Source organism: Podarcis vaucheri (genome assembly GCF_965113315.1).
Source record: "Podarcis vaucheri genome assembly, chromosome: 1".
Lineage (NCBI taxonomy): Eukaryota > Metazoa > Chordata > Lepidosauria > Squamata > Lacertidae > Podarcis > Podarcis vaucheri.
Genome location: NC_138759.1, coordinates 116,844,469 through 116,866,095, shown reverse-complemented (window position 1 = coordinate 116,866,095; position 21,627 = coordinate 116,844,469). Strand labels below are relative to the sequence as shown.

At 43.6% G+C, this 21,627-nt stretch overlaps 1 long non-coding RNA gene across 1 annotated transcript; it reads left to right on the top strand.

The window, feature by feature from the left end:
• The first annotated feature begins 18,686 nt into the window (after positions 1–18,686).
• LOC309519957 lies at positions 18,687–21,586 on the top strand. Its single transcript, XR_014214087.1, has 3 exons — positions 18,687–18,809; positions 20,634–20,762; positions 21,107–21,586. It is a non-coding gene; the product is annotated as an uncharacterized lncRNA (long non-coding RNA).
• Positions 21,587–21,627: the final 41 nt, after the last annotated feature.

The window sequence follows — 21,627 nt, the reverse complement described above, 5'->3', positions numbered from 1 at the left end:
ATAGATGGAAGGGTGACCACAAGCCACTAAAGGGAATGTTGCCATCTCTACGAGCAAATGTGCTACTCAAATGACCTGTGAATGAGGTCACAAATGGCAAAGGTGGATGGAGGAGGTGGCTTGTCACTAAAGTGGAAACATTAAAACAGCAACAGATACAATCAAAACAAACTCATGTGGGGTGTTATGGGAGGGACAGTACCTCTAGAGGGAGACATGTTGTGCTCCTTCTGTGATAGTTTGTCCACCTTTGGTTCCCACCCTGCACTCAGCTCTCACCTGTGACTCCAGGAAGCTGTCAGCATGCAACAGCAGCTGCACCCCAGGAAACAGCACTCAGCTGCAAGTGGTTGTGAAGCATCTGTCACATGACTGGCTCATCTGGTGCCACGTCAACACCACAACCTTAAAACGAAACCAAAAACACCGAGCTCCCACAGATTCCGGTAGTTGTGTGGATGAGCCTGGGATCATTTCTGAACTTCAGGTTTAAGTGTGGTGAAGACAGGAGAATGACTGTAATACATAGCGGGTGATGAAGGGGGTGAAATGATCTTGCAGGTGTGCCGCTGTGGAAATGTAGAAGATAAGAATGAATTATAGCAGCGTGGAAAGCTGGAGTGGAAAAGCAGGTACAGGGCCACATTCTTCGTATTTTTCTGCATTACAGATTGCCATCCATCCCACAAGGTGCCCCAAGCTCTGTAATTCTTTGGCCATTTCTAAACACCTAACAGGCTGTTTGGTACTCATTTCAGAAGAAATAATTCAAATGGAGTATCATCAATTACTCCCTGGAAACAGTAGCTTGAAAGCATGAATTATTTTGTACCTTAATAATTTCACAGTATTTCCATTTAGAAAACATGAGCTTCTACACTGCTCAATGTTCATAGTTGTCTAGGTGCTGTGACTTCATTCTGCTTAATGATTCATCTCCTTATCGTACTCACGCAGCTCTGAGGCAGAATCTGTACTCTGCTGCCACCAGAAACGGCCCATGGGGACTGTGACCATAAGCAGCTATTTTTGCTCAACAACCCCCCCCCCAAATTATCTTGGGAGATTTATGACAGCCATTGGTGGTTTTCTGTGTGGGCAGCCTGCTCAGAGTCTCTGGGTAGTGACTTAGTCCCGAATGATTCATGCTTTCGCCTGTGAGCATGCTTAGAAAATCAGGAGAAATGACCTCACTGCTGTGTGGGTAAGGAGAGGAATTCAGGAGCAGGAATACTATGTTACATTATCAACAGGTTTATTTAAATTGGGGGGGGGGGAAATGCCCAGGGTGTGTGAACATTCAGGGGAGCATTATTCTGTCATCAGTCATGGAACTGGCGGATGCCAGCCAGCCAATCAGGATAGACCTTCTAATACTCTCGCGCCTTGCTTTTCCACATAGGAAAAAACATTTTTAAAGATCTAGCTCTTCAGTGATCTGATGTGCTGTAAGCCCTGGGAGCAACATTCATTACAATCACTCGCTTCCTAAAACATGTCAGACTAACTCAATGAACAGTTTGGGAGGTCACATAATGGGTGAGATTCACCTAAGATGCCCTGTCTAAGATGCCTCCTTCTGCAACAGGAGGCTAGGGCATGAACCAATGGATTCATGTTTCAAGGAGTTTCTGACTAAACATCAGGAAGAACTTTATGACAGTAAGAGTTGTTTGACAGACTCCCTCAAAAGGAGATGGGCGCTCCTTCCTAGGAGATTTTTAAGCAGAGGTTGGATGTATGATTTTAGTTAAGATTCTTGCATTGCAGGGGGTTGGACCAAGGACCCTCATAGTTGCTTCCTACTCGACAATTCTATGATTCTGTTAACCCTAAAATGGCCTCCACTGTATTTCCAGCTGTTCCTTTGTATGGAATCTTCCTATGCCATTTTAATAGACTCTCTATTATGCAAACATAAGTGACCTTTAGGAACTTGTCAGCTTGAAAGAAAGGGGCCTCTAGTAAGCCAATTTTGCTCCTGAAGGATGCCCAATCCAGTATTTTATTTCTCAAATGCTATCCATTCGGAGATTCATTGAAGGAGTCCAAGGCATAATTAATAATCTCTCTGCGTCCAACCTAACCTTACACCACACAGTGTGGTATCTAACTGAAAAATACACAGACATAAATCCCCCTTTTGCAGGCTGACATTTATAAAGTGCCTTGCGATTCAGTTCAAACACATTTCATTTAGTGGCCTGATCATTTTAAGTCAATAGACAAACCCATGTGTGCTGAAATAGCATCAGCATTACTTGATCAATGGTTATCTGTCTACTATATATTTTGGAAAGTTGTTTGTTCGCTATGCATTTGAACACCTCTTAAGATATTGGCACCAAATTTTGGGTGATGGTTCCTAAGATTGAGAAACAGGGTTTATGTCTACAACTGGATACAATTGCATGCCATTTTGAATCAAAATGTCAGACTGAACCTTGTAAAACTGCGCTGATCTTTAACCACTGATTTCAAACCTCAAATATATTTTAGTTTTTTAGAATTCCCAAGCAGCTCAGGACACTGGGTTGATGTTGTTGTTGTTGTTGTTGTTTAGTCGTGTCCGACTCTTCGTGACCCCATGGACCAGAGCACGCCAGGCACTCCTGTCTTCCACTGCCTCCTCCAGTTTGGTCAGACTCATGTTCGTAGCTTCGAGAACACTATCCAACGATCTCGTCCTCTGTCATCCCCTTCTCCTTGTGCCCTCCATCTTTCTCAACATCAGGGTCTTTTCCAGGGAGTCTTCTCTTCTCATGAGGTGGCCAAAGTATTGGAGCCTCAAGCTTCATGATCTGTCCTTCCAGTGAGCACTCAGGGCTGATTTCCTTAAGAATGGATAAGTTTGCTCTTCTTGCAGTCCATGGGACTCTCAAGAGTCTCCTCTAGCACCATAATTCAAAACCATCAACTCTTCGGCGATCAGCCATCTTTATGGTCCAGCTTTCACTTCCATACATCACTACTGGGAAAACCATAGCTTTTACTATACGGACCTTTGTTGGCAAGATGCTGTCTAGGTTTGTCATTGCTTTTCTCTCAAGAAGCAGGCGTCTTTTAATTTCGTGGCTGCTGTCACCATCTGCAGTGATCATGGAGCCCAAGAAAGTAAAATCTCTTACTGCCTCCATTTCTTCCCCTTCTATTTGCCAGGAGGTGATGGGACCAGTGGCCATGATCTTAGATTTTTTGATGTTGAGCTTCAGACCATATTTTGCGCTCTCCTCTTTCACCCTCAATAAAAGGTTCTTTAATTCCTCCTCACTTTCTGCCATCAAGGTTGTGTCATCTGCAAAGCTGAGGTTGTTGATATTTCTTCCGGCAACCTTAATTCCGGCCCAGCCTTTCGCATGATGAATTCTGCATATAAGTTAAATAAGCAGGGAGACAATATACAGCCTTGCCGTACTCCTTTCCCAATTTTGAACCAATCAGTTGTTCCATATCCAGTTCTAACTGTAGCTTCTCATCCCACATAGAGATTTCTCAGGAGACAGATGAGGTGATCAGGCACTCCCATTTCTTTAAGAACTTGCCATAGTTTGCTGTGGTCGACACAGTCAAAGGCTTTTGCCTAGTCAATGAAGCAGAAGTAGATGTCTTTCTGGAACTCTCTAGCTTTCTAGAGAGCTTTCTAGAACTCCAGTGTATGTTTGCAACTTGGTCTCTGGTTCCTCTGCCTCTTCTAAATCCAGCTTGCACTTCTGGGAGTTCTCGGTCCACATACTGCTTAAGCCTGCCTTGTAGAATTTTAAGCATAACCTTGCTAGCATGTGAAATGAGTGCAATTGTGCGGTAGTTGGAGCATTCTTTGGCACTGCCCTTCTTTGGGTTTGGGATGTATTCTGATTGGGATTGGGATGTAGACTGTAGACAGGGTTGATAGCAGACTATAAACAAAAGAGAATGAGTGGCAACACCCCTCTTGGCCAGAACCACAACTTGAACTTTAGATTGTTTATGAGCAAATCAAAAAGCATAGGTCTTAGTACTTAGTACTCAGGGCCTCCATTTTCCACAACTCTCTCTTTGGAGAACTGTCCATTTATTCCTGCTTTCTGCTTCTTAACCAATTCCTGATCCACTATAAGACCTCTCCTTTTACAACTAAGTCTACTCACGAGCCTTTGGTAAGGTACCTTGTCAAAAGTGCATTATCATCACACCGTTCTGTAGCTCAACAAACAGTTTTAAGATTCTAGACATTAAGGAGTTCCAGTAAGGGTGGTTTGCTCTTAAAGACACTCTAATTCCCCCCAATAAATAAACCAACAAACAATGTCTTAAGTTGAAAAAGGCCCTCGGCCACAATGTCTAACATGGTTATTCGGTCCCCCATCTATTTTTTATTCAGAATTCCAATTTACATAATAAATGTGTTCCTAGACATGTATGGAGTGTTCAAAGTCCTTCTGATTTTCAGTTCCAGACTCCAGTACAAAAATCAAGAAGTCATTTGGTTAGAATTAATGCTCCTTTTCTCTTTAAATGTTGCATTCCTTGTGGCAAAATTACTTATGAAATGAGAGCATTTTATTTACATGGCTATGATAAATAAATAAATATTACATTTTCTGAAGGGGGGAAAAAACATGACCAGGGATTGGAAATCTACGTTTCTCCATTCTGCTATATCAACAGTGCTCAGATGAAGCAGTATTGTCAAATATAGATTGAATGGGGAACGGCTATGGAACTGCATCAAACTGTGGCAAATCAACTGGGAAATATATTCTAATTTCCATTCCTCATTAGCTCACACATTTCCCTTTTCTACAACTTAACATTTGTCCTGAACACTGACATGAACCCAAACTGAATTTTTCAGCACCATTCTTTTCCTAAGATATGTATGCCATGGGTCATGTATTTGCTTATCTACTATATATTTCGGATAGCGGTTTGTCCGTCTGCTCATATGCTTGTTTTCTATAGATTTGGACTGTGCTTTTTTCTAAAAAATATGTGTTTGGGAGTACTCTCATTTTGACTCAAGAAAACCACCATTTTATAGTTCAAATCGGGGAAAATAAATACAATAAATGGACAAAAGTATAAAGATTCACAAAATGTTTAGGGGTACGCGTCCCCCTGCATCCCCCCAGAAAAAAAGCTCTGGGCTTGGACATCTCTTGTTGCAAAACTCAGCATGAGGGTTCTCAGGACCGGGGTGGCAGTTTTTGTTGCTGTTTGGACACCATGAACCATTTTGAATCAAGATGGTGGACTGAAATGTAACTTTGGTGTGACATCACCCATTTTGTGTGTGGAGGTGGAGCATTTTCATCAATATTTTTGGGCCAGGTCAGGTGCTCCCCAGGTCATGTCAGAGCACTAGGCTGGTGTGTGCACACAACCCCAAAACTCAAATTATACTATGCATTTTTGTTCATTTTTGTTGTTGCAGTGTCAAAGGATTCTCTGAATACAGAATAGGTTTGTTATATAACACCTCAGGGTGTGTTTTTTTAGCCGGAACTCATTAGAACCCAGTTCTGGCACTTCTCAGGTAGGCGCCACTGCCATTATAAGAGAACAAGGGTGAGCTCCAGCACCCTTTTTTCCTAGAAAAATAGCTCTGTACTACCTCAATATAGTTGCATTATCATTTTGCTGTCTCATCCTACGCCACTTGCTTTCCTTTGCCTGATATGCAAACACAATGGAGTTTATACAAGATGGTCAATAAGGGCTAAATAATAATGAATAGTAAGAATGTGAAAATACAAAATGGTTATTTGTGAACCATTTACCCCTGGCTGAGAAAATCAGTCCTTCACAGTGACCATAGCTGCAGGGTAAAATGAAGTCTTCCTCCATACATTTCTAATATATTAGATCAAATATATTTCTAATATATTAGAACTACAGTGGTGCCTCGCAAGACAAAATTAATCCATTCCGCGAGTCTCTTCGTCTAGCAGTTTTTTCGTCTTGCGAAGCAACCCTATTAGCGGATTAGCGCTATTAGCAGTTTAGTGGCTATTAAAGGCTTAGCGGCTATTAAAGGCTTAGCGGATTAGCAGCTAAAAGGCTATTAGCGGCTTAGCGGCTTAGAAAAAGGGGGGGAGCGAAAAAAAATCGGAACACTTGCAAGACGTTTTCGTCTTGCAAAGCAAGCCCATAGGGAAAATCGTCTTGCGAAGCAGCTCAAAAATGGAAAACCCTTTCGTCTAGCGGGTTTTCCGTCTTGCGAGGCATTCGTCTTGTGGGGCACCACTGTACTGAGCTGGATGCAGAGTTAGTAATGCATAGAGAACCCCTATTAAAATCAATGGGATTTGCTTTCAATGGGCCTACTCTATGCATGGTTAACTCTGCATCCACTGTACACTCAGTGTAACACTCCTATTAGATTATTTTAAAGATAACATATAATAGCTTTCTGTTTTATATCAAAAAGACTGCTGCAGAAAACCATTTTTCCTAGTTGTACCAGGTGCTGGATCAAGTTATCTTTCCATTTCTCTTGTTAAGCAAAACATTGATCCAACTATATTCGGAGCTATAGAGCTGTTCCCAGCTCTGCCCAAAGGCTAAAGAAAGGTGAATTCTCCTCTTCCCATAAGTCTGTCTGACCTGTCCTCTGGGCTGCATAATTGTGTATCCTGCCTTGGGCGGAAGTTGCCCTGCCTTTTAAGGCAACACCATAAATATAACATCATTGACCTGCAAAGGTAAACAGTGAAGGAATGTGATTTTTCGGTCTTGCTGATATTCTGGTGTGCAGTATGCAGCAATCCTAATTGTACTTTACGTGCATACAGGCATTGATTTCTTGAGTCCTAGAAATGGCAACCACTCTGAATTTACTGAAGAAGCCTCTGTAGACTTGACTTTTCTTTTCTTTTCTTTTCTTTTTCTTTTCTTTTCTTTTCAAGAGGCAGTTTTGTAATGGGCTTATCCAGTACTCCCACTCAAAACGTGCGCTCGTAAAAAGCAAGCAAAACAGCTGAAAAAACACTTTTGAGCTATTGCTTATTCTGGGGGCATATTCATGTTATATGAATCGTACTATACATTTTGGCGATTGTCCCAAGTTTCCCCCCTCCCAGCCTATTCTACTATCCGTTGTTTCTTGATTGAGCAAATATATGGCTATTTTATGTTGTTTTGCTCTTGCTGGTTCTGCTATTTTTGCGTAGTTTTTCCAGCCAAACTGACGATCGGTGGAAGGCGGGCAATAGAGAATGTACAGAGAGCGATACACAAACTTTGCAACTTGTTACGGCTTTCATGGGTCTCTAGACCCAGCACAGGAGAGAAGGGGCAGCTGAATGCAAGTGTTTTCCTGCAATAGCATAGGATCTTAGGGAGCTGCCCTACACTAAGTCAGATACACTGGTCCATCTAGATCAGCACTGCTTACTCTAACTGGTAGTATCTCTCCAAGGTTTCAAACGGGGCTGGCCTACCTGGAGCTATTGGGAACGGAACCTGGGACCTTCTGCACGGAAAACAGATGCTCTAACCCTGAGCTACAGCTTTTCACACATAGCCAATCCTTATGCAGAATTTGTTGCAAGAGCTAATCTGCATGCAGAATAGCCTCCCACTGAACGCGTACCTACAGAATGCAGGCCACATGATTCAAGTTTTGCATGTTACATTATACCCAGAGCCACTTTAGTATTTTTGCATGACAACAAGGAACATCTTTGAAATTTTATTGGGGGGGGGGGGCGGGAAATACAGTGGTACCTTGGGTTAAGTACTTAATTCGTTCTGGAGGTCCGTTCGTAACCTGAAACTGTTCTTAACCTGAAGTACCACTTTAGGTAATGGGTCCTCCTGCTGCTGCCGCGCCGCTGGAGCACAATTTCTGTTCTTACCTCCTAAAACCCCAAGCAAAAAACTGCTCATGGAATGCATTCTTCCCAACTCTCCATCTCCACTGGAGCCACCTGCCTCATCTGAAAAGCCTGAAGGAGGTGCTTGGGAATGGCACTGGATACAATGCTGGGGGCTGTGGACAGAAGGGGGAGGTGGCTTCCCCTTGCGTGAGCAGAAGGCCTTTAGATCCAAGCCCACTGCTGGTGTGGATGTGTCCAGACCATGTATCTGATGAGCATTTAACAATACATTTGTCTGGCAAAGCCACTCCCGAACTACGGAGGGGGGGGTTGCGGGCGCATGCCCCCATCCACACTCTTGCGGGGCTGGCGCCAGCCCCGCGGTGACTCGGGGATCCCATCAATATGCATATCAGGCAGCATCAGCCAATGGGCTGCCGCTGAGGGTGGGGCCAACTGAGGGCACATAAGGTCAGGGCAGCCCGGGCTCGCCCCTTTCCCCCCCTTTGCAGCAGCCGCGGTTTCCCACCCACCCACCCTTTAGGCATGCATTCGGACTTTGCTATGGGCTTCGGCTGGTCGCCGCAAGGGGCCTGGTAGGAGTTTTTCCATTTGGCTAATTGGCTGAATTTTGAAGCCACTTGGTTTTTTCGCCTACCTCGTAGCAAAACGTCACAACTCTTGGGTTTTGGCGGTTAGGCATTGGCCGGGGTATTGTTATGCAAATGAGGTCGGGGGGGAGGATCGCCATCACCTCCCCCAATGCTTGGAGGGTAGTTCGTTAAAGGACTTCGGGGGGCGTCGCCTCGCCCGAAACCTACGGAGGCTAGGGCCTAAAGCGCGCTCCCGAGCGGTAACCCCTTGGGGAGCGTCTACGGATGTACATCTGGGGGGCTCCCCCTGTTGGTGCTTAACCCTCCCCGGTTAGACCGGATAGACTGTTAGGGCCAATGCCTAAGGCCAATACCGCTCTTACCTGTAATCAATAAAGTTGTGGCCATTTTTCGCCCATTAACCTAAATTCTGGTGTCCGGTGTCTTTATTTATTCCTTCTGGGGATGGGGCGGGTATCGCCACGCAAAGGAGAAATCTAGTCCTGTGAAGGCTAGTTGTACGAAAGTCATTGTAGACTTATGGCAAAAAAATAATAATGGAACAGGCGGCCACTTTTTTATTGCCACATTTTGTATCCCACTCTTTCTTCAGAGAGCCAAGGGCAGCATACATTGGAGTTATCCTATTTTGTCTTCAAATGACCTTGTCTGGGGGTTGGGGGGAGAGATGGCAGCAAGCCCCAAGGTCCTCGAATGTGCTCTCAGCACAATTCTTCCTGATCCAACACTCTATCCACTATATCACACTCCTTCAATTCCTTCCCAAAAAGCAAACAACCAGGAACTTTGAGAAAAGCAGATTCTGATTAAGGGCTTTAACCTAGTTATGAGCTGTATATTACATTATTTTGTTTTTTCAAATGAGAAGCAAAGATTGCTTATTACTAATCTCTATTCACTTTCAAAAGAGTTTAGTTTTGGCATAGTCTTCAGGTGCTCCAAGCCTGGCGAATCCCATGAAAAGTTTGACTCTTCTGTCTGGTATAAACATTCCTTCATCACCTCCCAAATCCTTGTCAAGGGCTTTTAATTCCCTTGCACTGACTAATGAGACAGCTTTTGGGACAACAAAGACATAATGAGAATTTAAACTGAAAATTGCTTGTCCTTCATAAGGTAGCATTCCCCACCCCCTCTTTATTTTAAAATGGGTTGGATCTAAAGGTTGACTTCGTCTGTATGTGACCTGTGTTTTATGGTAATCATTAGTCACATGCAGAAGGACCCAGCCTTTGGAGTCAAACTATTAATTTCGTTAGTGACCAATGGAAGGGTTCAAAATAGAGAGCTGGTCTTGAGCAACCCTCCACAATTTGTTGTCCTCCAGAAGTTATAGTCTGCAATTGCTATCAACTCTAGCCAGCATGCTAGGGTTGCCATATTTTGTAGAGCAAAAGAAGAGCACACATTCCCTGACTTCTAGTTTTAACTATGGTTCGCTATGATGACTCTACCCATGAAAATGAGGACATGTCCTGGAAAAAGAGGGCACATGACAACCCTAATGTTCAGGGATGATGGGCGATGTAGCCCAACAGCATATGGAGGGCTGAAGTCTCCCCCACCAACCCTTCAACACAATCCAGACTTGCCTTGCCCTATAAAGCCCTGGCCCCAGACCCAGCTCCTCAGTCCGAGCAACTTTTTATTGGGAACAGCTGCCTTGGCTAACCATGTTTCCCATCTACTTGGGACCCTGACCTCCAGCTGATCTTGGAACTGTGTCATGGCCTCTGATCATCCAGATACTACCCTGAAGCCTGACCCTGCTGCTTCTCTCTGAACCTGACCGTCACTTGGAGTGAAAAGGCAGGAGTCTGTTTGGGTGGATTCAGTTCAGCTTAAAAAACTTGTTTGGAAAAAAGGAACTCCTAGAAAAATATGTAGATGCAGAAAATAAAATTTCTTCATAAGCCAATCACCACCCAGAGCACCCTAGATACAGTGTGAATGGCCATCTGGAAGCACCCATCGTGTCCCGGCACTCTAGGGAATATGATGTGTTTGTGGCTGTTGGTGTATCAACTTCTGCAAAGCCTATTTCTAACAGGGACTTAGCTGTGATTCCTTTGAGGGGATGTGTGCTAACAATAACCATAGAACTAGCAGGTTGCTTATGCTGAAACACTAGGAATGGGAAGTGGTTAAATACCCAGTGCAGATAATGGAAAGGAAATGAGACCACTGTAATGACTTTGCTTTGATGCTAGCACAGTGTTATTAAATGTTTGATTTTTAGAAGTATTGGGCATGTAGAATATATTGACTAAGGAACTGAGAAAAATAGATTACCTCACCACACAGCTAATTGTCTGGTTTTACTGTTAATGAAAACTACTGAAGCCAACTGTCCTATTGACAGACATCAGAGTTGCAAAGTGGGGAATTAGCCTAAGTGCCTTCTATGAATGTGTTTCTTACAAAAAGGAGAGAGAGAGAGAGAGAGAGAGAGAGAGAGAGATGCAGCAACACACATTTCAAATTTGTAGCAAGTCCATTTGATGTTATTGAGGTTCAGCACTGAGAATATTGGAACAAAACTGTGGTTTTTCACAGCAATGGTGTGAAGATTTGTGACTGGTTTTAGAGCCCATCTTCTTGGCTACTTGTCATAGGTGCTAAATCAATTCTACATCATCTCTCTTCCCCTACCCAAGTTTTCCTCCCAATCATTCTCTCTGCTATATTACACCTAAACATTAGGAAGAACTTCCTGACAGTAAGAGCTGTTTGACAGTGGAATTTGCTGCCAAGGAGTGTGGTGGAGTCTCCTTCTTTGGAGGTCTTTAAGCAGAGGCTTGACAACCATATGTCAGGAGTGTTCTGATGGTGTTTCCTGCTTGGCAGGGGGTTGGACTCGATGGCCCTTGTGGTCTCTTCCAACTCTATGATTCTATGATTCTATGTAATTATATGTGATTTTCCTTCATAAATAACTTAAAATATGTCTACCAGTGGATGTGAATAGACTCTTTTCCAACAGCAATATACATAGTATCCTAGAAGAGTGATCAGAGGCTCCTTCTAAAGACAAGTTGATATGTAGACCCAGGATATCCAGGCTTTAGTGGCAATGAACTACAACGTGATAGAATCACAGCTTAAAACTGTAATGGGTCACCACATACAAAACAAATGAAGTATAACTGTAGTGAAGCTTGAAGGTGGACCAATCACGGCCAGTAATAATGGTCCCAATTAAGTTGCAGTTGTGAGCAACCAGTCACCTACAACCTGTAACTTCAGATGTGGCTCCCTATTAAAGGACACATGTAGCCCCTTGAACAGGAGCATAATAATTGTGATCAGGATATTCTTTCTCATGTGCCTCTACATCAGTAATGCATGCTGTTCACTTCTCTTGTTGGAGTGCAATGCTTATTTGCAATAGGGCAGGGGGAGGAACTTTCACTGTGACTGACTAATCTATTTCTACAATGAAGGAGGCTTCCTAATGTGAATCTCCAGAACTAGGAGACCACCAGGGCACAACGGAGCAAGCCGAGCTGCTTGTTGCAGCACCGTGGAAAGCTCCAGGTGAGCAACTTGCTTTGACTATGGGCTCATCCACACTTCCACTTGTCCTGCAACTTCCCCCCAGGAAAATCTGCTTTTTACCACTGAATTGGAGCAAATGTCAATTAGGTTTTCCATGGATCGACATTTGCTCTGATTCAGCACTGAAGAGTGTGCTTTTCCAGGGAAAAGAGCAGGGCAAATGGAAAAACATGTGGACCCACTCACGCCTAGAAAGCACAAGAAGAGCAGAAAACGCCTCACACCCATGCTTTCTAGGTGTGAGACAAGCAAAGCATAGATGAGCCCTCCGTCTGGGACTTGACTGAAGACTTTCAGCTCCCCAAGTCCAGATAGCCCCTTTCAGGCTGCACCATTTTTTTGAGGGCAGGCTTGGAGCCTAATTCTCATTTATTTGTTTTATTTTTTTTTGCCCAAGTGCAATACTTTACATTTCTCCCTGTTAAACAAACAAGATGAACTTTAACAGGGAGAAATGTAAAGTATTGCACTTGGGCAAAAAAAATGAGAGGCACAAATACAAGATGGGGGACACCTGGCTTGAGAGCAGTACATGTGAAAAGGATCTAGGAGTCTTGGTTGACCACAAACTTGACATGAGCCAACAGTGTGACGCGGCAGCTAAAAAAGCCAATGCAATTCTGGGCCGCATCAACAGGAGTATAGCATCTAGATCAAGGGAAGTAATAGTGCCACTGTATTCTGCTCTGGTCAGACCTCACCTGGAGTACTGTGTCCAGTTCTGGGCACCACAGTTCAAGAAGGACACTGACAAACTGGAACGTGTCCAGAGGAGGGCAACCAAAATGGTCAAAGGCCTGGAAACGATACCTTATGAGGAACGGCTAAGGGAGCTGGGCATGTTTAGCCTGGAGAAGAGGAGGTTAAGGGGTGATATGATAGCCATGTTCAAATATATAAAAGGATGTCATATAGAGGAGGGAGAAAGGTTGTTTTCTGCTGCTCCAGAGAAGCGGACACGGAGCAATGGATCCAAACTACAAGAAAGAAGATTCCACCTAAACATTAGGAAGAACTTCCTGACAGTAAGAGCTGTTCGACAGTGGAATTTGCTGCCAAGGAGTGTGGTGGAGTCTCCTTTTTTGGAGGTCTTTAAGCAGAGGCTTGACAACCATATGTCAGGAGTGCTCTGATGGTGTTTCCTGCTTGGCAGGGGGTTGGACTCGATGGCCCTTGTGGTCTATTCCAACTCCATGATTCTATGATTCTCCTCCAAGGATTCCCACCAGGCTTCTTCCTTGTATTGTTCCTTACCTTTCTCGCCCTGATCTGGCCGCAGTGATCCAAGCAACGGTCACCTCCAGGCTTGATTATTGTAACTCACTCTACGCGGGGCTGCCCTTGAAGCTGCCCCAGAAACTCCAGCGGGTGCAGAATGCCGTGGCGAGGCTCCTTTCGGGATCCTTGCCGCGGGATCACATTCATCCAGTGCTTTACCAACTGCACTGGCTCCCGGTGGAGTACAGGGTCAGGTTTAAGGTGCTGGTTTTAACCTTTAAAGCCCTATGCAGCCTAGGACCCTCGTACCTCTTCTGGTATGCCCCGCGGAGGACCATAAGGTCCACAAATAACAACACTCCGAAGATCCCGAGCCTCAAGGAGGTTAGATTGGTTTCAACTAGGACCAGGGCCTTTTCAGCACTGCCCCTGACTTGGTGGAACGCTCTGTAACAAGAGACTAGGGCCCTGCGTGACTTGGCATCTTTCCGCAGGGCCTGCAAGACAGAGCTGTTCCACCTGGCCTTTGGTTTGGACTCTGTCTGACCATTATGTTTCCCTCCCCTTATGGTCTTGATTTATCAGCTACTTTAAAATGAGGCTGCATTTTAAATTGCATTTTAACCTGTATTTTAAATTGGTTCTCCCCTCTCTTTTTCCCCTATTATGTATTTATTGTGATTTTATTGGTGTTAGCCGCCCCGAGCCTGGCTCTGGCTGGGGAGGGCGGGGTATAAATAAAATTTATTATTAGTAGTAGTAGTAGTAGTATACTGACACAGAACATAAGAAGCTGCCATAAGCTAAGTCAGACCCTTTGATCATCCAGCTGATGTCTGCATTGACTGGCAGCAGCTTTCAAGGGCTTTAGAGAACTGTCGTAGTCTCATTGCTGAGCAACAACATGCAGAGCTCGGTGGAGTGGGAGACCAGCCAACCAGCAGAGTCTCTGAGATGTACTTACCTGGAGGTAGAGTCAGTATCCAAAGTCAGGTCCAGTCCTGGGGTTGGACAAACAACAATCCACATGGTCAGACAGTCCAGGGGTCAGGGAATCCGATGATCATGGGGTCAAGGATCAAGACAAGCAGCAAGGTAGGCCCAGGAACTACAGGGATTGTTACCAGTATCTGACTGCTTCTGGAAGCTCTGCTGAAAAAAGCTGAAGCCAGCTGGTTCTCATCAGTGCCTTCTCTTTTGTGTCCTTGAAGGCTGATCAGCTACAGGTGGAGTCATTCCATCTTCTCCCCCTTCAGGCTGCTGTTTAGCAGGTGAAGCTGACTCCTGGGCCCATGATAAGGGATATTTCTATTCCAACTGGATATGCTGGGGTTTGAACCTGGAACCTTCTGCATGCAAAGCATATGTTCCACCACTAAGCTATGACCCTTCCTAAGGGAAATGTGGGTCCCTGGAGCAGAAGTGGTGTTGGTTCCACAATGCTCTGAGGGTACGGATTACAGAAGTTCTGATCTGAGGCCGTCTGATTCATGGGCTCAAGATCTGAACTGGTCAAGATGCTGGAGCTCAGGTTGGTTTCTTCCTCTGGTGCTGCTGGTCTGATGGAACTGGACAGCCCCAATCTCTGTCTGTCTCAAAAGCCCAGGCTGCTGTTCAGGGGAGGGGTTTATGGCAATGCCCCCCCCCCGCATTCTAACAATGTGAGAAGGTCCGCTGGTTTCAATCATGTGCAAACGAAAGATAATACCTTCCCCAAATACCTTCTCCTTTGCTTCAGATAAATGAAACAGAAAAAGTTACAGGGTGAAAGACAGTTCAGCACAAAGAGTGGGAGAAATATGCAGACAAGCTCAGGGAAATGAGGGGGAAATTGTAAACTATTTGTGTTAGAAATATGGAGCTGCAAACATTCGATCATTTTAATCTCCTCACTCAGTTGTGATAAGAGAAAAATATTCAGGCAGCTCCTTTGACGCAGGAGGGTAATCTTTCTTCTTGCATGCAAGTGTCATCTTCTTCATTTTATTTTTATCCTTCCTATTTCCTCAAAAAAGAAAGAGAAATTACCTTTCCTCTTCGCTGTGCTCCTATCGACCTCCCCTAAAGGTCCTCTTTTTAAAAAAAATAAAATAAAATCTGTGTGTACTTTGAAGAACTCTGGTAATTTACAGAAGGTTTGGCTGCTGATAGCTTACCACTATAAGATGCTGCAAAAGAGATCAGCTTTGTTGATAAAAGTCTTGAGAGGCCTCTTCTACCTGCTTCTGAAGTCCTCTGGAGAAGAGAAATCATTTCCCTGGTGCTATTTCACTGAGGCTGCATAAGCACCATGCGTCAAAAGCACATTTAAAACCCATTTTCTTTCCAAAAAGATTCCTAGAAACTATAGTTTGCTAAATCTGTGAGGGGTAAACTACAATTCCTATGATTTTCTTTTGCGGGGAGGGACAGATCTGCTTTAAATGTATGGTGTGTATGCAGCCTGAGATAGGGCACACCTCCATTACCATCGGTTTTTGATACAGTAGGAGTGCCTAGTGATTCCCAAAACGCCATTCCTCCTTTGCCCCTTCCAGCTTTCTAAGCCCTCTTGCTACTGCACTTTATGAGCCATACACTGAGGTGATTTACGAGTGCAGTTGTTCTACACAACTCCCTGTCACAATTCCCTGAACCTGACAAGCCTGATATTTTAAACCTCCTTTGCTGGAATAGATGAGCCCACATAATTAAACTGCATTTGCTGGAATAGCAGACGCCATTTCATGATGTTTTGCCAGCCGTACACTAAACCACCACTTCTCTGACCCCAACAAGGAAGGACGGTGCTGGCCACTAACTTGGATGGCTGCAAAAGAGAACTCGACCAAACCTATCCATTCTTCAGGAAATCAGCCCTGAGTGCTCACTGGAAGGACAGATCCTGAAGCTGAGGCTCCAATACTTTGGCCACCTCATGAGAAGAGAAGACTCCCTGGAAAAGACCCTGATGTTGGGAAAGATGGAGGGCACAAGGAGAAGGGGACGACAGAGGACGAGATGGTTGGACAGTGTTCTTGAAGCTACCAGCATGAGTCTGACCAAAGTGTGGGAAGCAGTGGAAGACAGGAGTGCCTGGCGTGCTCTGGTCCATGGGGTCACGAAGAGTCGGACACGACTTAAACGACTAAACAACAACAAAGGGTATCAAAGGCTCCGAGCCGCAATGGCGATGTTCTGCCTCCATTTTGGGTTAGCCTCATCTGCAAGGACTCACTCAGCCATGTTATTCTTTACCTGCAATATGAATCTGTTCAGGTGTGGAGAATATAAAAGCAGACTGATGATAATAATACTGTAAGAGGAATGGGACAAAGGAAGTTTTGTTGTTGTTGTCAAAATTCATTTTCAGGCACTCATCAGGAAGGATTTGATTTGCCATCAACTTTCTGAAGATTACATATCGCTCAATGCACTGTGTTAACACGCCTCCCCCCCCCCAAGCCCCACACACATTCTGGGTCGTAAGTATCATTAATCAGTTTTGTACAGCTCGCATTAAATCATTTTCAGGGAGTAATTGCTGAAGTTGATTTATGATTCTAATGCCAAAGCTGGCAGTTCAGAGGCTCAGTTTGGCAGAAAGATTAAATGAAAGAAAGAAGGGAAAGAAGGGAAGGAAGGAAGCAAGAAAGTCTGTTTTCCCCTCCTCCATAGCGTGAAGACAAGCAAGGGGAGTGGAGCATAATGGCATCCTATTTACATCAGGCATGGAGATTTACAGACTGGGGACTGTCACAGGTGAAAAGAAGCTAGCTAATGAAATCTGAACTTGTGCCACAGAGACGTGGCATTGCTTGCCTCCCGTCTTCTTTCTCCCTGTGAATAATTCATTGAGGAACAACTTTTCACCTCTGAAAGTCAAAGGTAAATTTCCTGTAGATCTCTCTCTCTGTGAATATGTGTGCTTGTTTGCTTAATTGCTTCTTAAATATAAAACGAAGCATGCACGCCAACTTCTAGGACCTGAGGCAGTTTCTCCCTCTCCCCCATATATTTTTAGGGGTCTGGACCCCCTCAATGTTCAGAGGGTGTTCAGCTCTGACCCCTGGCTCCCTGAGACATCACAAATGTGACCTCTGGGCTTTGTGTTGGGCCCCCTCTATCAGCTTGCGAAGATGGCGTCTCTGGAACGAAGCAATACAAACACACAAGTGCGCGCGCGCGCACACACACACACAGAGAGAGAGAGAGAGAGAGAGAGAGAGAGAACGATAACAACCACCCACCACTCACTGATTATTTCATTCCCAGAGTAGGGGACCATGAAATAATAAAAAAAGAATTAAAAATATATGGGGGGGGGGAGAACAAAGTTCAGAATAAAAAAATACAGATTCCATAAAAACAAATTCAGTCAATAATATTAACGGCTCTGTCATAAAGCAGACAAAACAAAAAATGTCAAAGCCTTATTTTCAGGTGACTTGACCCAAGATTTGTAAAAGGGCAACTTTCTTTGCAATACTTCTCAGCACCATACATCATTTGCCCTAAAAGTGTCAGAAGCAAAGGTGAGGCAAAATTCAAGCCACCAGGGTCACATTGATATTATTATTATTATTAACGTGCCGCCCTAAAACTGGAGGTCTCAGGGCGGTTCACAGAAAAGACAGGGTGGGTCACAGAACGCTATAGCAGTTTCTGGGATGATGATGATAATTATTATTATTATTATTATTATTATTATTATTATTATTATCCCGCCCTCCCCAGCCGAAGCCAGGCTCAGAGTGGCTAACAACAGTAAAAATAACACAGGTCACATAAAATCACAATCAATTAATTGAAATACATTCTAAAATCAATTCATTCTAAAATCAATTCAGAGTCAAATTAATGGCAACCATTGATTGGGCTAGAGTTCTATGAGGATTACAGAAGCCATTACTGTTAAGGATATTAGATGTTTAATTTTCCTGAAATGGGAATATTTATTTGTGTAGCTGTATGTATTTTATAAGGGGGAGGGGTTTCTTTAAGGAGCACCTCTCATGTGATTGTGAGGTACTTTTTGACAGTTAGTGAGTTTGTCTGTCCAGCTGTTACTGCATCTCCGTGGTGTGTCTGTGAGGAGAATACAGGACACCGTAAAAGACAGTTGTATTTCTGTAATAAGTCAGACAGAGGGTGACCCCTGTAATGCAAATAGGGAGAATTCTGTCCAGGAGATTTCTTTATAAAGAATAAAGAAACAACTCTTTGCTGAGGTAAAGAGTGAAGTGGAAACTAAGTGAGATTGGACCCATGTTCGTATGAACATGAGCATGTAAACATGTTCTTCATTTTGATATTAAAAGAATCTATTCAGTTACCCAGAAGAGTTATTAGCCTTTTGGGCTCTAATCTACTCCGCTACTTCACATCATGTTGAATTTTTCAATTATCAAATCACAATTACCCTGTGTATTCCCAAATTTCCTGAAAGAAAGGCTAGTCATTTTGCAGAGATGCTCAAGAAGCTGAATGTAATTCTGAATCTTTTGAATGCAGTTGAATCTGAAACCCTTCGGAAGGTTCCGGAACTGCTGTGCATGCTTCTGAAGCCGCAGCGGGTGGGCAACGTGGCTAAAATTTCAGGTGCGCTTTGGGGAATGACACTTGACACAAGGCATTACTTGTTTCTTAAAACTCTCTAAAGTGCAAAGGGAGACCAATTATTATTTTGAGACAACTTTACACAGCACCAGAAGTACATTCTTCTTCAATGAGCCTTCTGGGTCAGAGATAGTGTTAGAAAATGAGATATGATAGCTAGGAACTAAAAGGCACCTTAAACCTAGGTTATGGGCGCAACAATGGAATGTCTAGGTTCGTATTTTAAATAACAAGAATATCAAGGTGAAAATGAACTGCAGCTAAATTATTATGCTCATTTTTCACATGGTCTAGTCCTTCCCCTGGCCACTCACCTAATATTCTCCAGTCTTCAGAGTAGCTGGAAGTGGGACGGCAGAAAAGGGTCTTCCTTTCCCTCCACTCTGCAGTTTTAATCTGAATTCTCAGGCACGGTACTGAGCCCAGAACTCAGAAAGTACTCATGCTAATGAAATTCCCTGTCACAAAATGCGCCTAGAACAATGGAAGTTTCGAACAATGGTCAGAGATGGGCCAATGTAATATATTAGAGTTTATGTTCTGGTTCTCTCCATGCTGTAATATATTAGAGTTTATGTTCTGGTTCTCTCCATGCTGTTTTCAGGCTAAACACCTGCAACCCTTGTCCTAACAAAAAATTGGGATAAACAATAATTTATTATCATTATTAATTACCTGCCCTTCACTCTAAGGTCCCAGGCTTCTTTTTTCACCTGGAAACCATGCTGAGATCTTCCTCTAAAATGTGGCTACTTCCTGTTGAAAAGGACTAGCAAGAAGTTATGGGCACCAGATAGCTTGTGTAAATAAACAAATGTCAGCCCACCTATTGTTGAGATAATGGCTTTTTCCAAATGGCTAATATGCATTGTCCATAACCCACAGCAGAGTATCTTTTTGAAGGAAATAAAACATGGAGATTTACCAGTTGCAGATCATCTTGCTCCAAAACTTCATTAGGCAAGTTTCCACCCATTGTTTTAAAACTTATAATGCCAAAACAGATCCCCCTGCTTGAACAGAAATACCCCCACATCCTTTCACACATTTCCTACACATACCAGCCTTCAAACTCTTACGGACCACATGTTGTAACTAAGGTACAGTCCCTTCTAAAATCCCAGCAGCAAATGTGATTTAGAAATTTCCAAACATATGTGGGTGTACAACACAGGCCATTCATCCCAAGGTTCACTAGCTTCACCTGGCTATCTAAAATTAATTCCAGGTTGTTGTTGTTTTTCAGTGGCATTACTATGCTACAAATTAAGCAGTGTGATTCAACGATACCATATGGGGAATGTTTCTGGGCCAGTGAGCCATGTATCAAAGAGACAGCTCCACTTGAACTATAATGGCACCAGACTTCTGGAGTTCATTTCGGAAGTGTTTTGTGCAGGGATGTGTGCTCAGGGCATTGCTCACTTTAGCAAGGAATCCAAAGGTGCTTCAACCACCTTATCCTATGCCAGGCACAGGCAAACTCCGGCCCTCCAGATGTTTGGGACTACAATTCCCATCACCCCTAGCTAACAGGACCAGTGGTCAGGGATGATGGGAATTGTAGTCCCAAACATCTGGAGGGCCGGAGTTTGCCTATGCCTGTCTTATGCCATGCCAAGCTCGAGTGCAGCAAAAAGAATGCTCTGCATTGTTCCATCCATTTCCAGGTCCTTAGATCATCATCACCATCTTCTAAAAAACTTTGCCCTCTCGTTGGAAACAGTGGGAAGAAAAAGGGAGGGAGAAAATTAGAGGTGACTCTCAGCACATATACATTTTTAACCCTGCTTGCTGCTGCTCCCCCAACACAGCTCTTTTTCCCATACTGATGTTGGTACTCCAGATGAATGATCCAGTGGTGGCAGGGAGGACCTGACACTGGGTCTTCTTCTCCAACGTCAGGGAGGGAGACCCGATCTGTCCTATGGGCTCCTGGAATGCCCTCCCAAGGACCACAGAACTGCAGCCTTAGGTAGGTGTATCTCATACGGTTTCCCATTATTGCTTTCACCGAATTAAAAACACAGCACAGCAAGACATTAAGCATTCCACAGTGATATGCAAAGTACATTATATCCATGTATTCATAATTTCAGTCATTCATTAACAATGACGGTGTAATCAAGTGACTGTGCCGCCGTTTGGTAACTTCCTAGTGTGCTGTGCCATAATGATGCTGTTTTCAAACAGAGGTCTCATTTAAAGGTTCCACGCGAATTCTTTTGCTCATTAATAAACAGTTTGCTATTTTTCCATGTTAATTTAATAAAAAACGTGCCTTCTTTAAAAAATACACATATATTTTACTCTTTACAGACTGCAGGTAAAGATGTTTTTGGAGATTATCCTTGTTGTCCCAAACGACACCTGGTGTGTCTTCGGTATCCGGATCACCTTTATAAAATGAAGTGGGGGAACCCAAGGGAAGAAAAGGGCCAGAACAGCAATATATTAAGTGAAGAGACACTTAATTTTATAAATATCATATTTTCTGTACATTATTGCATTGGGAGCCACAACTCTATGTAGCGTCATCATATAGGAAAAAAGTTTAGAAATGGCAAATATATTTATGAATAAATACACTGGTCCGCTGCCTCAACAAGCGCAAAATGTGGTAAACATATAAATTAGGAAACTCTCTTTTGAAACGGTTGTTTAGCAACACCAGTGGGAGGGGTGTGGGAACCAAAGCAAAATAAGTTAAATGAAAATAGTAAATGAGTCACAATCTTAACGATCTCATATATGGCTTTCTTATTCTGGATCTCTCTAAATAAAATGTTAAATTAAAGACATACATTAAATTCTTTAAAAGAAAAAGCTCCAGGGCTGCT